Source organism: Magnolia sinica, chromosome 4 (assembly GCF_029962835.1).
Source record: "Magnolia sinica isolate HGM2019 chromosome 4, MsV1, whole genome shotgun sequence".
NCBI lineage: Eukaryota > Viridiplantae > Streptophyta > Magnoliopsida > Magnoliales > Magnoliaceae > Magnolia > Magnolia sinica.
In genome coordinates this window covers 35537291-35556088 of record NC_080576.1, presented here as the reverse complement: position 1 = coordinate 35556088, position 18798 = coordinate 35537291, and positions in this window count along the sequence as shown.

Here is an 18798-nt window from a genome sequence, read left to right as displayed (position 1 = left end):
TCCGTTCCCATAGAAGTTTTGGATCAATATGATATTTGTATTTATTATACTTCGTGATCAGATGGGATGGAAATAAACGTTATGGTGGGACCATGAATGTTTTAACTGTAAGAATTATTGCCCTCACTGCTATTTGTGGTGTGGTGACCTGAGATTTTGATATAATTCATTTTTGGTTTCATGCTCTAAAGTGATCTTGCCAAATGTATAAACTTGCCAAATGTATCAACGGTATCAATATAATAAATACATGATTGTGGGGCCATATAATTTTGATCTCCTTTGAATCGTTTCGTAGGACTGAGCTCAAGGAGCGTGAGTACTCGTCTACGCATCGACACATACCCACGTGTGTGGTACACCAGCTAATCCGCTTCCCATGTATTTTGGGCGTGAAGGTTCCTACCTGTTTGGCCACTTGCATTGGAAAGGATTAGGTGGGATGGGATTCCAAAAACATAATTATTACCCAAGGCTGGGATTGTTCCCTGTTACCATGGGATAAGCTTAATTCCTGCTTTGTTTGTAATACAGTAGTACTCTGAGAGGATATACCCACCATCATTTGAAACTATTGAGAATAACACACATGTGTTATATCTAAACCGTTCATATGTTTTATAACCTCATTTTATGGCATGGACCTAAAAATGAGGCAGATCCAAAACTTATGTGGCCCCAAAGAAGTTTTCAACCGTAAGTATTCAATCCTCGTTGCTTTCTATGGTGGGGTCCACTTGAGCTTTAGATCTACCTGATTTTTTGGCCCATGCTCTAAAATGATCTTGAAAAATGGGTGGACGGTGTGGATATAACCCACACATCATGGTGGGACCTACACAACTTGCGAACATTAAGTGAAATTGGCACGGGACCAATACAATTTCATCTAACATACTTCCAAGCTTTTCCACTCTTCCCAAACATGGAGTGGAATTGGCAAAGGACCAGATGCAATTCCATACCACCTAAGCCAATCTAATCCAGCTGGCCAAACATGCCCTAAATTCACGTGTAGATATTAGCGTGTTGCAGAAGCACAACTTGATAGACGTTTAGGGCCTGTTTGGCTGGACCGATCCCATAGGAGTAGGAGGGATGGGATCAGTTTTAAGGTAATGATGGCGGTGTCAGTGGACGGTCGGACATCCCATGGGATCCTTATATCCCGGGACCTACAACGTCCACTTGTTTGGATACTGAATTGCATCCTGGGACGAGTAAAGTGAACCCATTTGGATGCACGCGGGATTGGGTGAAACCCATTCACGCACTCCACCCTACGCCCCACCATGATGTATGTGTTTCATCCATTCCATTCATCTATTTTTAAATATCATTTTAGGGCTTGATACAAAAATTGATAGGGATATAAGTCTTAGTTGGGCCACACCACAAGACAAAAATAATGAATGGATATTCACCATTAAAATCCTCCTAAGGCCCGCTGTACTGTTTATTTGACATCCAATTTGTTGATTTGGTCATAAAGACCTAGATGAAGGGAAAAATCAAATATCAGCTTGATCCAAAACTTTTATGGCCCCCAAAACATTTTTGGGGGTCAAAATTCATTTAACATTGTTTCCTGTAATGAGGTATACTTGAGATTGAGATTTACTTCATTTTTTTCCCATAACATAAAATGATCGAAAAAAATAGATGGACGGCATGGATGAAACACATACATCATGGTGGGGCCCGCAGAGCACCGACCATAGCCAATTCATTTCCCAAGTCATCCCATGCGGAACCACCTTTGTCAGTCAGTGGACTGTACGGATTTGACTAGTCCAAAACGTGCTTGGCTACCCCTCTCAAACTAGTCCCCCGAGCAAGGATGAGATAACCCTTCATTTCCAAACAAGCGATGGGATGGGTCTTCCTTCCATAGCCGACCTAATACCGCCTACTCCCATCCAGCGTGACTGTCTAAACACGCCCTTAGGGCCTGTTTGTTTGGATGCAGCTCCAAACAGGGGTTCGAGGCTTAAATGTTGTTTAACATAAGGGTACGTTCAGTGCATGGGGATTGATGGGTTTAGGTGGGATGGAATTAGAGCTGGGCATCGGAACGAGTCGGATCAGATTGGGTCCAACTCGATTCAATCCGAAATCTAATCCGATCCGATGCACGGTTGGCCTGACCCGAACTGATTCCGACTCGGTCAAGGAAACCAAGTCGGATCAGGTTGGGTCTGTGGGTCAAACTATGATGTATGTGTTATATCCAAACTGTCCATCCATTTGGAGAGTTCGTCTTGAGGCTTGAGCTGAAAAATAAGACAGATCTAAAGATCAGTTCGACCACACTGCAAAAAACAGTGGGGAACTGAACGTTTACCATTAAAACCCTTTTGGAGATCACGGAAGTTTCGGATTAATATGAAATTTACTTTTCCTCTTCATCCATGTATTTTTAACCTTATTAACAAATTAGATGGAAAATAAACGTTATGGTGGGCCCTACGGATTTTTTAACGGTGAAAATTATTATCCTCGCTGCTATTTTCGTTGTTGTCCATTTGAGCTTTAAATATGAATCATTTTTTTCAAATGCTCTAAAATGATCACGAAAAATGGATAAATGGTATGGATATAATAAATACATCATTATGGGGCCCATATAATTTTGATCTCATTTGAGCCGTTCATACAACTCGGAGCTCGAGGCGCGTCTCCACTTGTCTTTGCATGACACATATCTACACTAGCTGTAAGCTGCTGTGTTGATATGTTATGCACGAAATTGCATTGTGCACTCAATGAGCTCTTATCGTATTGAGTAAACTCTGTTGGGGCCCACCGTGAATGCATGTGGTTTATCCAACCGTTCATTCGTTTTTCCGGATCATTTTAGTGGTTGAACCCAAAATTGATACAAATCCAAAGCTCAGGTGGACCATACCACAGGAAAAGTAGAAGTATTGATTTCCACCATTGAAAAATTTATAAGGCCTCGATGATGTTTATTTGTCATCCAACTTGTTCATAAGATAAATATATGTGATAAATATTCATAAGAATCACTGCGGATCGGATCAGATCGGATCCATTCGATTCGAATTGACCACGATCCAAACTTGATCCGATGAACGGTCGGATCTAACTAATCCAACTCGAACTACACCGATCCAGGCCTTCGGTTCGGTTCAGATCGGGTTGATTTGTGCCCAGCTCTAGATGGAATTGCCATGGTGAAATAATTACATGGTGTGAGGTTTGTTGTGGAGTCCCATGACTTGGAGGCCGAAGAGAAAGATTGAAACTTTAGATCTCCGATTTTAACTCCAAACGTGTTTGGATTGAATGATGGAAGCCATGGAGATTCATCCCTATGTCGTACCATGTTTGGAAATCCCACCAACCATCGCCGCCCTCCATAACACTTGAGACGTCACTAAGTTATGCAGACTGCACTATGATGTATGTGTTATATCCACACCATCTATCCGTTTTGAAACATCATTTTATGTGATGGGCCCAAAAATAAGACAAATACAAAGCTTACATCGACCACACCACAAAAATCAGTGGGTATAGTGACGCCCATCGTTGAAACCTTCCTAGGGCCCACCTTGATGTCAATTTTCCATCGAACCTGTTCAAAAAGTCAGACAAACCCAAATGAATGGAAAACTCAAATATCACCTTGACAGGCCCAAAAATGAGACAGATCTTAAGTTTACATGGACCACACCATAGAAATCAGTGGGTATAGAGACGCCCACCGTTAAAAACTTCCCACTGTTCTCTGTCGTGGGGTCCACTCAAGCCTTGCATCTGACTCATTCTTTGGGTCATGCCTTAAAATTATCTCTCCAAATGGATGAATGGTGTGGATACAAAACATACATCATGGTGGGCCCCACAAAAATTGGTGACGCCACTTCTGTAGGAAGTCCTGCAATTCAAAACACCTCCTAAACTTTGCAGTTCCACAGGATTGTTAGTCTCTCTGAAACCCAGCAGTGGTATTCGGATGTGACTCGAGGCTAGCTCGAAGTCCATATGGGATTAGGACAATCCCTTGCCCAGGCACCAGACCTAAGTAATCCCTTCAAACCCAACAACTCAGCTATTCCCAGACAGGTCTTTATTTCATATCCAAGATTCGGAAATCACACTCCCATTGCAACCCTCTTACTCTCATGTGCTAAACACCCCCTAAAAGACCGATTTTATTCTCGTTTGGATGCACTTTGTAAAACCCTATCTCTATCTCCCACACAATAAAATAAAAGTTAAACAATGACTCGACAAAGTTTAGTAAACAAACATGCTTAAAACCTTAATTTTTTTAAAAAATCATTTAAGTAAATGAGAATTTTGAGTTAAACTCCAGTTTGTGTTATGTGTTTGGATTAAGCTATTAATAAGATTTTAATTTGAAAGCCATATTTCAACCCTAATAAGCAACAAATGGCAAGTGATTCTAGAGATATAATGATAGATCAAGAAGCTCGACTAAAAGGAATTAGAGAAGTTTTGTGTTATATATGGCGATCCTTTTGATATCCGAATTTAATCCGTAGCTTCCTATTTATTTGTGAAAAAAGAGAGGAAAGATGGGTTATTTAATATCACTCCTCTATTAGTTGATACTTCAAGGGTGGAATGAAATAATAAAAATGGATTCACGAAGGTTTCATTACTGTATCACTTTCCAATGGTATGTTTGGGTTCGTTTAGATAATGAAGATCTGATTCTAGGTTATGTTTTGGGCCGAAGAGCTGAACGACCATCCAACTCCCCCAAACATAATGGGCATTGCTCTCAGTGAGTATGAGCCTATTTAGAATTAAAGTTAAAATTTTAAATAAGCCCACCTTAAACAATTTGAAATTTGAGTTGATGCCAACCTTAAGCCCAGATTGCTGAAAGCCTTAGCTTGGATGCACTTTTGCAAAACCTCATCTCATCCCTTGCTCAGCAAAGAAGTACTAAAAAACCGAATCGGCATAATTTATAGAAAATGTGCATTAAAATATCTTTTGTAGAAACTCACTTTTGCAAAAGTGCATCAAAATAGGCCCTTAGAAAAACGAAACATACAATCTATTACCGAATCGAGGACTATAAGAGCATGTTTATAAGATAGAACACTTGTATATATCGGGTCCCAATATACCACGTTTGGCTAAAATGATCTGGTATGAAAATTGACTGGCTTCACATGCAAAGCTCAAATTAGCCCATGAGCATACCTAATAACTCTCTTAGGGCTCTAATTGAAAGATATTAACCTTGTTTTATCATAAATAAAATCTGATTCAATTAGCATGTGAGTCTCAATATTGGAAATGATTGAATGGTTAGGAAACTTTAGCCATCTTTTTCAAAGCCATATACTTGTTTTTAAAATTGTACCCCACCTGACCAGTGGATCATATAATTCTTTGGCTAAGGCATCAATGTAGTGGTGCCATTCATATGGATGGATTGGATCTAGGAGCTATCGCGTCGTCCATGCTGCATATGCGTACAGACATGTAATTGATATGAGGTTGGCACATTGTGCATGCTCATGCATTCGAAATTATCAGAATCAATATTAATAAAGGTTTATTTTAGATATCATCAATGGAATTGAGCTACAAGTACATAGTATCTCTCCAAGGTTTATGGATGGCATCCGATACTTAACCCTAATACAGGAGGAGTAGAGAAAATCTATCACATTGCATCCCTAACATGAATTACACACACAGGGTATGCGCATAATGTAAAGTAGTAACAACATTGAGAGGAACTAAAACCACTAACATAACGATTAACTTTTATTTCTAAAATGAATGGATGAAACCAAGTTCTTGAACTAATGTATCAAACTTGGTCATTGACCCTGAAGTAATCTTCAACTAGCTTTGGGTCCTTACTCTTACTCGGGTGGTAGACTCTTGAGAGTTTCAACACCGGGTCAAGGGTTCGAGTACCCATAGGTGATGAAATTCCACTGCGGCGTGCGTGTGTGGGGTGTGTGCGCGTGTGTAAAAAAATAAAAAATCTTCAACTAGCATTGCTCTATGCTATGCTTTTAGCATTACAACTCTCTTATATTCCTTAACATATGCACGCTTACTCTCTGCTTCACTTTTCATCCTATTTCATCTTATTCTTTGATGAATATGCAATTTAGCAGTCTATCAAATAAGATGCAAAGCATTAACTATGAGATCATAGGGAAGTGAGAAAAGAGAGTCATACCTGCATTGGTCTTTTGAGCAAGAAGTTTCTTGTATACGTCGCACTTATTTTTTAAAGTGCCCCTGGCTTCTTACAATGTTAGTAGCCCTTTTTATCTTTCCATTTACCTTTTTCTTTGCGTTTTATGCTGGTAAGGTTCCTTGCTCCCTTGGGGTTGTTGCTCTTATTACCATGATTGTCATCCCTCCTGTGCTTATATCGATTAGCTAACTTGAGCACCTTTCAGACATACTCGCTCATAGAGGCATTCTCCTCGAGTTTCATATTGTATAGTTGTCTCTTAATGGTTTGGATTTGGGCAACGACCTAGGCAACAAACATTCACTTTAGGCAAAAGTAAATATCCCTGGCATGTAATATGTCTGACATTTAATTGCGGAGTATATCAATGAAGGAGTCCAACATGTACACTTTGGGCAGCTCGTTATCTCTTTCCCAGTTAGCATACTTAGTAGAGACAATCAAGGGCTCTTCAACCCACCGTGATGTGCGTATTAGGCTAAACAATGATGCAACCCAAAGTGTTAGGCTAAACAAGGTCAAAACAAGAGGAGGGGCTCATGATGCAGCACAATGTATCGACCCACTGTGATGTGTAGGCCCACGTGCTGCATGTGTAAGGCCCACCTGTGATGACTATTTGAGGCCCACCTGTTATGTATTTTCGGCCCATATGGCATGGTCATTGTGTTCTTTTGCAACCCATTTAACGAGGCCCATTATGATGTGCATTGGGCCCATGGGTTGTGGTCATGCGATGTATCTGAGGCCCATGTGCAGGGTCCACTTGTTGCGTATATCTCCTTTGTATGAGGCCCAATGCGATGTACATTAGACCTTTGTGTGAGGCTATGGGCCCACCTTATGTTTGACTCTATATGAGCCATTGCTTGAGAGCAGTGTTAGTTGAATATCCACATTGATGGGCGATGATGGTTAAATGTCCTCATTGTAACCTTCCCTTGGGCCTTGTTAGGCCCATTCTCTTAGTGGGTTAACCCAAAAAAGTGGGCCTCATTCGCCATAGACAGATGGCTCCGTGCTATCGGATTGATATAACCATGGTCGAGAGCCAATCTTTACATTATTGTTGATTGGTTGTCCATCTATGGACCCCACCTTGTTTATATATGTTGATTATTGGTACCGATTATCGAGGCTGATCCCGAGTGTCGATTCTGAGTATTGAGGCCGATTAGCCATCAAGGTCGACTATCATGACCGATTGCCAATTTCCGATTATACAGATTGATTGTCAATTCCAATCCCAATTGTCGAGGCCGAATATCGAGGCCGATTGTTGAGGCCCAATGCGATGTATATGCGGCCCGTATTTAAGGCCCAATGTGATGTATATTGAGGCCTAAGTGATGAGGCCCATTGTGATGCATTTGGGGGCTAGCGAAGGAGCCCATTGTGATGTATGTTAGGCCCATGAGCAGGGCCCGCCTGTTGTGTATATGTGTCCCTTGAGTAAGGCCTACTGTGTTGTATATCAGGCATTTGTGTGAGGCCTTGGGCCCATTATATGTTTGGCCCTATGTGGGTCATTCCTTGGGGGCAATGTTGGTTAAATGTCCACATTGTCGACGTCGATTGTTGATGCTGGTTGTTGATACCGGTTATGAGTATGTGACAGCATAACATCATGATACATGCCCATACGTATCATCTGCATGTTTGTTATGAGATGTGGTTGATCATTGCATATGTCATTAAGCATATTGTTATGAGACTCCCTGATAGGCGGAAGTTATCTCACATGAGCACGCAGTATGCGTAGGATTGATGCATGACTGGATTATATGACTCATGCATCTCGCATTATGAATACTGTATGCCCTAACGACATCAGGGCTGTAGCCTCCACAGGCATATCGTGGATGGTTAAATGGGACACTGAAAATGTTTAGTTCTAGCATACGGGTGCCATAGATGTCATTGGGTGAAAATTCCTAAACTACCGTGGCCAGGAGATGCCCCGACGTCGAGACCGAGTGGATACATGAGCGCCCGAGTGCCGAATACCAGGAGGCCGCATCTCCCACTATGTCGTGGTCGGTTGGGAGGGGGTGTGGCCTTACCCGTCCGAGGGTAGGAGGCAATACTAGGCTGAGTTTGACCAGCTCGTGAATGGGTTCGCTATCGATGTGCCGGATAGGTATTGGCAGACTATTAGCCACGCGAATAGTGAGGTTTCTTACGTTCACTTGGACTGTGCGGATGAGAGAGCGACAGTGCCATTTAGAGTGTACTAAACCCCGGTGATGATCCCAGAGAGGAACTGTACTGATATATGGACTTATTAATCAGGAGTTTCATACTCATTCATTCATTCATTCACTATCCACTCTGGCTGATGGTGCGCAACTATTTGTTACGTGTACCTTCGCAATGGATAGGATTTCAGTTGGGGCGCGCGACTAACCTGAGATCAGGAGTTTACCACATTGAGTCTGACTATCCAAATTTAGGTATGAGACTAGTTTGGATATAAGTCCATTGTGATGGACCCCATAGCTTGCGATACTACGTAGTATCATCCCGACTTCACACTCCAGTATGGTCATTCCGTTCACACCGCATATTACATGACATTCGCGACATACGGCATTTTAGGTTATTCGTTTCTGTATTTATATGGTCTAGATACAGCTGACGTTATTTGTGAACTCATCAGGAATTGTATATTGCATCGCATCCTTGGCATTTGATATTTGGCTTTTATGATTCCTTATTTGCATAGTTGTTCTATATTGCTTACTTTGTTATCTTATGATTTATGATCTTGTCAGTATTTTTGCTTATTCTGATAATTCATGATCTTGTCAGTCTTTCAGCTTATCCCGATAATGTACGATTTATGGATTAGTAGTATTTCTGGTATTTTATAATGATGGCATTGTATTGAATACTTGACACTTACCTTGTGTACACACTTACACCACCCTCTAAGCTTTCTATAAGCTTATGCACGATAGATGCGTGCAAATGATGATAGGTTGCAGCAGTGTTGAGCTTGGAGCGTGCAGCGGTCTTCTAGAGCTTATTTTCGATTTATGTATTTTCCTTTCAGTATTGTATTCAAATGTTTATATTAGTGGATATGTGATGATGATGTTGTCTTTGTAATTTGGGTATACTTGTGATTATGCTTATTACGAGTTAAACGTACATTAGCAAAAAAAAAAAAAAAATCCTCCTTGTAGGATCCCAGGATCGGAATCTGGGGTATGAACGCTAGGAGCCGAGAACGGGGTACTACAGAGGCTGTCGGCACCAGATTCGGCGATCAGGATTCCTGTAAATCTGATTTTTGGGTTTGGGGCGTGACAGAAGTTGGTATCAGAGCATAACTTGGGAATACCTGAAGATAACATCATATATCTGCTGATAACTACTTTTCACTATATGATTGTTGAGAACTTAGAATGGTTATATCCCCGAATTCGAGTAACTTAGAGATTTTCTGATATAACTCCCTACCATTGAAATAAAGAGGTTGCATGATATTCCTGTTTCGATCGTTTCTGATCTAGGATCCGAGTATTTGTATGGTTCATCATCCTGTTAAGGAGGCGTCTTAGGAGAGCAAGGCTGAGATTAGAGAATGTTATCTCCATTTGTTTATAGATTGATTATGCCTTCTATATGTCTACGTCAATACTTCCTATTCCCTCGCTTAGTCATGCATCGCCGAATCCGGCGCCGACAGCCTCCGTAGAACCCCATTTTCGGATTCCGGCACCCATTCACCAGGTTCCGATCCTGGAATACTACAAGGAGGATTTCAAGTCATCAGTCTGATTCATAATGAGCATAACAAAAGCATAACCCACAAACAATAACCACAAGAACACCACCACAAAATCCACTAAGATCAAAAACTTTTGAGTACAATGCGATAGAAAAGGAAAATACAATGTGATAAAAGAAACAAAACTCCAGAAGCTCGTCTGCACGGTCCAACTACGGCGAGACTATGGCTGCGTCCTGGCGTCACCTGCACGCATCAATCGTGCATAAGCTTATGGAAAGCTTAGAGGGTGGTGTAAGTGTGTGCGCAATATAAACGTGCTCAAAATGCAAGGTCAGAGTGATGCGGAATCATGGTGATGAGCACATGAATGCAATCACCGTACAAGGCTATGCGGTGCAAGATATGAATGCTATCGGCCATAACACGGCCATGCGATGCGAGATGCAACTCAAGCATGCCAATTCTCAACATGTATCAGTACAGTTCTTGGATAATCATCAGGGTTCAATACACTCCAAATGGCACTGTCGCTCTCCTAGCCGCACAGTCCAAATGAGCGTAAGAAACCTCACTATCCGCCTGACCAATAGTCTGCCAATACCTATCCGGCACGTCGATAGCGGACCCATTCGCGAGCTGGTCAAACTCAGCCTAGTATTGCCCCCTACCCTCGGGCGAGTAAGGCCACACTCCTTTCCAACCGACCACGACACAGTGGGAGACGCGGCCTCCTGGTATTCGGCCCTCGTGCGCTCATATATCCACTCGGTCTCGACATTGGAGTCATCCTCTGGTACCATCAGGTTTAGGGATTTTCACCCAGGGACATCTATGGTGCCCGTATGCTAGAATCAAATATTTTCGGTCTCCAATCCTGCCATCCACGATGTATCTGTGGAGGCTATGGCCCTGATGTCGCTAGGGCATACAGTAACTACAATCACACAAATGCAAGTGCATGAATCATACTATCAGTCATGCAATAGTCGTATGTACCATGCACTTATATGGGGCAACTCCGCCTATCAGGGAGCCCATAAACAGTCTGCCCAAAGGCATATGCTATGATCGGTCACTCCTCACGTCAGGCATACATATGATGCGAATGATCATGAACCATGGATCTATACTAAACATGCATATAGGGATGGGCTCTGCGTATCACAGAAATGGGCCTAGACGGCCTGCAGAGTATAAGTATGAACCTATCAGTGGCCTTAAGGAGTGTGACAATGCGGACATTTAACCAACATTGTCCTTACAATGTGGACGTCAAACCAACATTGTTCCCAAGGCTTAGCCCGCCATAAAGCACCATTACACAAACCATAGGAAATCACACATTGCAATGGACTAATATACATCTCATTGGGCCTCGACCCATAGTGCTCAGATACATCAAATGGGCCATCTCATATGGGCCTTATATAAGTCAAGTGGGCCGCATTAGTGGGCCTTATGTACATTGCAATGGGCCATAACCCATGGGCCTTTACATATGTTAAATGGGTCGAATCACATGGGCCTTATGTATATACCAAGGTGGGCCTCAATAATGGCCACAAATACACATCCAGGTGGGCCTCAACAACGGCCATATGGTTGAACAACTTGGATGTAACACTTGCATCATGGTGGGGCCCATATAGGCCCACCATCATATATATATATATATATATATATATATATTATAATATTATTATATGTAAACATATACAATATTATATATAATAATAATATAATATTATATATATATACACATATATATGTATATACATATATAGATATGTATGTATGCCCACACACACACTCACACACGTGCACACACACCCACATGCATACACACATGCACACACACCCACATGCATACACACGTGCACACACTTGCACATTCACGTGCAGCAGGGAAGGGTCCCACTGTCTAGGACGGTGCGGAGGAACACAGACATCAAGTAGGCCCCACCGTCCGTCTGGACGGTGGGCATGTAACACATGCATCACTGTGGGTCCCATGCGAGGCCCACCATAGCGTTTATCTTCCATCCGCTCCGTTCATAAGGTCACACGGGCCAGGGAGAAGGGGAACAGCAAATTTCAGCTTGATCTGGAACTTCTGTGGACCCAGAAAGGGTTTCAATGGTAGAGTTCAATTCACACTGTTTCTTGTGATGTGGGCCGCCCGAGCGCTGGATTGGCCTGATTTTTGAGGGGGGTCCATGTCAAATAGTGGCCCACCAAATGGGCGGTGTGGATACAAAATATACATCATGGTGGGGCCCACGGATGGAGCCGTGGGTCCCTGCCTCTTGGCCGCCCGTCACTGCAGCAGCAGCAGCGCTGCTGCTGCTTTAAAATTTTTTTTATTTTTTTTATTTTTAATTTTTTTTTTTGTTTTGGGGCCCACCGAGATGTGATTCACAATCCAGCCCATCCAATATGTGAGTCCCACCTAACTGACCGTTCAGACCAAGTTTCAGATTCATCCAAATTTCAGGTAGGCCCCACCAAGTGTTTTTATATGTTTAGGAATGTCTTCACATGATTTTTGATGGTATGGCCCGCCTGAGTTTTGTTTATGGCTGATTTTTGGGGTGGACGGCTAGTCCATGGGGAACCATCAAATGCACGGTGTTGATGGTCGAAAGGAATCACGGTGGGGCCCACAATTGGGGCCGTGAGCCCAGCCCGACCGTCCGTCCGTCAGCGGCAGCGGCTGCTGCTTGCTTCTTCTTCTTTTTTTTTCTTTTTTTTTTTTTTGAAAAAGAGCGTTTTTACAGTTTTTCCTAGGTGGGGCCCGCTTCAGTACGATCCACTCCATCCATTGGTCTCTGTGGCTTGATACCAACCCATAGAGTCCAATATTGAGCTTTTTCAGATGTACAGGAGCATCAGGGAGCAAATCAAAGGTAGGGACACTGTTTCCTATGGTACGGCCCGCCAGAAAATGGGATCAACTTCATTTTTCGGCTCAACGCCTAAAATGAGTTGAGGAACAACATGGACGGCTCGGATCTTACATATACATCAAGGTGGGGCCTGCATGAGTGGCCCACCACTCCTTTCTTCTCTCTTTTTTTTTTTATAAAGTCCATTGTTGCAACGGACGCTGGACGGTTTGTATATATTCACAAAAATGTGGTGGGTCCCACGTGAATGTGGCCCACCAATATATATATATACATATACATTTAATATTTACCTTATATTGTATATATATATAAGTACATATTATATTATATATTATATACATATATTATATAAAATATAACATACATATATATATATACATATAAAAAGATGCATTGGACCCATCCCAACAGTAGAGGGTGCGGATCATCACCTATAATAGAGTGGGCCACACCGTCTGATGTAGATGGACGGAGGAGATGTAACACCTATCGGTGGGATCCACACCATTACAAAGAAAGAATGAGAGAGAGATAAAGAGAGAGATACACGGTGAGATAGAGGAACCCCGCCACTATGGGCCCTCTTGATTAAATCACATACATCCAAATGGGTCCCACCAACAAGTGGGCCCTAAAATTTAAATTAATGGAAAAACACCCACCTTATCTTCCTTCTCCTAGCTCCCTTGGACTCCTTAGCTCCTTACCTTCACTTTTAATGGAGATTGATGAAGGATGAATGGTTGAGATTGGAGATGAGAGGGTGGGCCACACTTGAAGTTGAGAGGGAGTGTTGGATGAGTGAAATTTCTCATGGGATTTGGAAAAATTGCTAGAGAATGAGAGGGAGAGATAGAAATAATGGATGGAGGGATGGGTGGAGTGATGGTTGTAAGAAAGAAGTGATGAGGGGTATGGTTTAGTTTGAAATTGGTGGAGAAGAGGGATGGTTGAGGTTGAAAATGAGAAAAAGAGGAATGGTGAGGTGGAAAGATGGTGGACTTTTGGAAAAAGAGGGAATGGGTGAAGTACTTTGAGGTATGGTTGCATTTATGGTTAATTAGTGGGACTAATTGTGTAGAGATTCCCTCGAAATCCGCAACGCGCGGTGTTTCTTCGGAATAAACGCTGATCGGCATCTTCTTACCTGGGTATCGGTTCGGTGCGCAAGTCACGGCGTTGGAACCGCGGCGACGACGCGATCGCTATGATAAAACTTTCGGATCAAGCCGACGTCGGTGCGCGGGACCTGGCTTAGGATCGTGCGCAAACACCGAATACGGTGCGAAGGTTGCCGGAATTTGACCGGAAGGACGGCGGAAGCTAACCATTTGTTTATAGATTGATTATGCCTTCTATATGTCTACGTCAATACTTCCTATTCCCTCGCTTAGTCATGCATGATAGTAAATTTCGAGGACAAAATTTTTATTAGGAGGGGAGAGCTGTGAGACTCGTATCGTAGCCTGTACCGTTCCATAGGATCCTGCGGTCCTCCCGGTCGAATTCCAGTGACCTGCGACGAGTAGATAGCATTTGCGCGCGACCTTGAATGTCATCCTATAATTTCGAGTCAGCTTGACCTAAGACCTATGTCATTGTGACCGCATCGTCGTTGCGGTTCCAACGCCACGTCTCGTATGACAATCCGAGATGTACATCAAAAGATGTAGGCCGTACTTTATTTGAACGTTGATCGCATTTGTGGGACCCACCTATGGCATGACACGCCACCCTATGCATGCATGACATCATCATCCTCATAATTTCCTAGCTACATATGACTAATCTAGACCCCTAGCCACCTATAGCTAGTTTAGACCCCTAGCAACCTATAGCTAGTCTAGACCCTTAACCCCTCCCTTACATTCATTATGACATGCATTTGTTACTCTCTCTCTCTCTCTCTCTCTTATCTCTCTCCGTCCCTCTTTCTTTCTTATTTCCTAGTAAGAGAGAGCTCCCAACATCCATTAGAGCTCTTCATTTCCAACCCTTTTGCAAGCTCTCCACCCCTAAATCCAACCCTCCAAAATCAATCCCAACCATTGAATCTTGTTCCCTTGGAGCTCTAGATCACATTGGTGGAAGAATAAGTCCAAGATCTAAGGTGGGTGCTTCTCTCTCTCTTTTCATTTTTGTGTGATGTGTGGCCTACTTGGAATGGACCCCACCTTGATATATGTCTTATCCAAACCATCTAAGTCATGTGAATCCTACCTTATGGATGATGAGAAAACACTATCAGACCCATTAGGTGGGCCACGTTCATGTGGGACCCACTTTGATAAAGCGTGGGCCACATACATGTGGGACCCACCATGATACTGTGTTCCTACACCATGATACTGTGTTTATCCATGCCGTCCAGCATCCCTGGACGCTGGACGTGAAGCAGGCTAGCATGGAGTGTGTGTACTGACATGGGTGTATATTAACAAGCTAACCAAAAATATATAAATATAATATATATAGATAACGTCAGTGGGATTTCAGACCTTTGGGTGGGTCATTCATACAGGCCCCACCTTGATACATTAATTTAATCCAATCCGTCCATTCCATTCCCCAGATTATTTTAAGCGTTGAGCCAAACAATGAGGTTAATCTGACTCTCAGACGGGCCCTAGCATAGCAAACAGTGTGTTTACCATTGAAATCCACCCTGTTGTTTTGATGCGCTAAAAATATAGTGAATATTAGACTTGTTTGGTCCGTCTTAGGCTATGGAATACAATGGGTGGTGTGGATCTGCCTGATGTGGGCCCTACATGCAAAAAACTACAGAAAAATTATTTTTTTCAAAAAAAATATGGTAGTAGCAGTTGTTGCTGCTGCTTACCGTCAGAGGATGCCAGCAGGCATCCTGTTGCGTAGGCGGACGGGCCAGGGACCACGGTCCCAGTCATGGGCCCCACCATGATGTGTGTCGTACATCGACACCGTCCATTTGATAGGTCCCTTCTGGGACCGTGGGCCATCCCAAAATCAGCAGTATGTGGTTCACAGGTGGCCCACATCACAGGGAACAATAGGGATTAAACGTCTGCCATTGAAATCCTTTTAGGATGTTAGAAAAGTTTTGGATCCAAAGCAGGTGGGCCATGTGGGACTCACCTTGATGAGGTGTATATCCACACTATCTGTCCAGGGTGTGGCTATCAGTGAAGTATGAACTGACGGTGGAGGGGGCTGACAGTGGGGTGTACTCACCTGCTACATCAAATATAAATAAAATATAGTTTATTACTATAAAGGGGGTAGCCCATCACGTGGGACCCACCTCTGTTGTTTTCTGCAGGCTGCAGCGTGCAGCCTCTATTACTGTCAGCAGGGTCCGTGGGACCATTCACGTTGTCCATCCATTAGATGGGCCATGCCATGATGCATGTGGCATATGCCCCGTCCAGATGAGCTAGACAGTGGGACCACCCCACTTGTGGGGCTGATGTGTGTATGTGTGTGTGTGTGTGTGTGTGTATATATATTATATTGTATATATTATATATATTATATATAGAATTTTATATTATATTATATAATATATACATGATGGTGGGCCTTCATGGGACCCACCATAATGCATGTGTTGCATCCAAGCTGTCCATCCATTTTGAAAGCTCATTTCGTGGTGTGAGCTAAAGAATGAGTCAGATCAATAGCTCATGTGGACCCCACCCTTGATGCATGTGTTGCATCCAAACCGTCCAACCATTTGGCAAGCTTGTCTTAATAGGCTTGAGACTAAAAACAAGTCAGATCTAAAGTTCAAGTGGACCCCACCATTTAAGGTAGTCGACAATGACATCCACCGTTCAAAATTTCTAAGGGCCATGGGAGTTTCCTATTAAGCTAATATTTGTTCTACTTCATCTATCATTACGTTAATTTATGAACATGTTGGATGAGAAACATATGTTATGGTGGGCCTTAGGAACTTAAATGGTGGAAATCATTATCATCACTTTTATTTGGGTGTGGCCCATTTGATGTATGTATGACCATGTGAGGAGGCCCATCTTGATGTATTGTGGCCCATCCAGTGGGGCCCACCTTAATGTATAGGAGGCCCATGTTATGAGGCCCACTTTGATGTATTTTGTGGCCCATTTGTTGGGTCCACTTTGATGTATTTTGTGGTCCATTCAAGGTGCCCATCTTGATGCATGCACTCCTTATTCACATTGTCCAGCAGCTACTGGACGGTGGGGCGCTCCTTACTATATGTTATTATATGTGTTGAATAAGCATACCGTTCATATGCAGTGTGGGCCAGCATGATGTATTTATTTATCCTCACCGCCCAATCTTTGGTCGTGGGATGTGGAACCCGTGTGACATATGTATTTTGTTCCATGCAGTCCATCCGTGTGAGGCCTACCTTAATGCATCCGTTGTACACATGGATCCCACATGATATATATGTTTTTATAACCATACTGTCCAACTATTTGGATGGGATGCACCATGATATATTTTTATCCACGCCATCCAGGGCAGGCACCTCATTATGATACATATCAGGGCCCATGGGTTGAGGCCCATTGAGATGTATTCAAAACCCATTTGGTAAGGCCCATTGTAATGTATTTGGAACCCGTGAGCAAAGCCCACCTCATATGTTCCACCCTAACCGTCCAGGTCGTATAGGGCCAGCCTCGATGTACGTTTTACTCACACCGTCTGTGGGATGTGTGACCCACTAGATGTATACATTCTATATCCACACTAACCATCTGGTGGGGCCTATCTGCTGCATGTGTAGGGCCTACCTATTATGCATTTGTGCGTCTCATTGATGCAACCCACTTGATGTGCATGAGCCCCATTAGCGCAGCTCATTGACCCAAGGCCCGTTATGATATGTTAGAGGCCCATGGTTGAGGCCCATTAGGATTTGTTTATGGCCCATTTGGTAAGGCCCATAAAGATGTATTTTCGACCCATGGGTCGAGCCCATTGCGACGTATTTCGGGCATGTATGTCATGTCCCATTATGACATGTTTCCAGCCCAGTTATCGAGGCCCGACTTGATGTGTATAAGGCCCATTAGTGCGGCTCATTGATGCGGCCCACTTATTGGATTGACGTCCATTGATGCGGCCCAATGATGCGACCCACCGTGATGTGCATATTAGGCTAACGGTGCGGCCTAATGTACCGACCCACCGTGATGTGTAGGCCCACGTGCTACATGTGTAAGGCCCACCTGTGATGACTATTTGAGGCCCACCTGTTATGTATTTTCGACCCATATGGCATGGCCATTGTGTTCTTTTGCAACTCATTTAACGAGGCCCATTATGATGTGCATTAGGCCCATAGGTTGTAGTCATGCGATGTATCTGAGGCCCATGTGCAGGGCCCACTTGTTGCGTATATCTCCTTTGTATGAGGCCCAATGCGATGTACATTAGACCTTTGTGTGAGGCTATAGGCCCACCTTATGTTTGACTCTATATGGGCCATTGCTTGAGAGCAATGTTAGTTGAATATCCACATTGATGGGCGATGACGGTTAGATGTCTTCATTGTAACCTTCCCTTGGGCCTTGTTAGGCCCATTCTCTTCATGGGTTAACCCAAATAAGTGGGCCCCATTTGCCATAGACAGATGGCTTCGTGCTATCGGATTGATATAACCACGGCCAAGAGCCGATCTTTACATTATTGTTGATTGGTTGTCCATCTATGGACCCCGCCTTGTTTATATATGTTGATTATCGGTACCGATTATCGAGGCCGATCCCGAGTGTCGATTTCGAGTATTGAGGCCGATTAGCCATCAAGGTCGACTATCATGACCGATTGTCGATTTTCGATTATAGATATTGATTGTCGATTCCAATCCCGATTGTCGAGGCCAAATATCGAGGCCGATTGTTGAGGCCCAATGCGATGTATATGCGGCCCGTATTTAA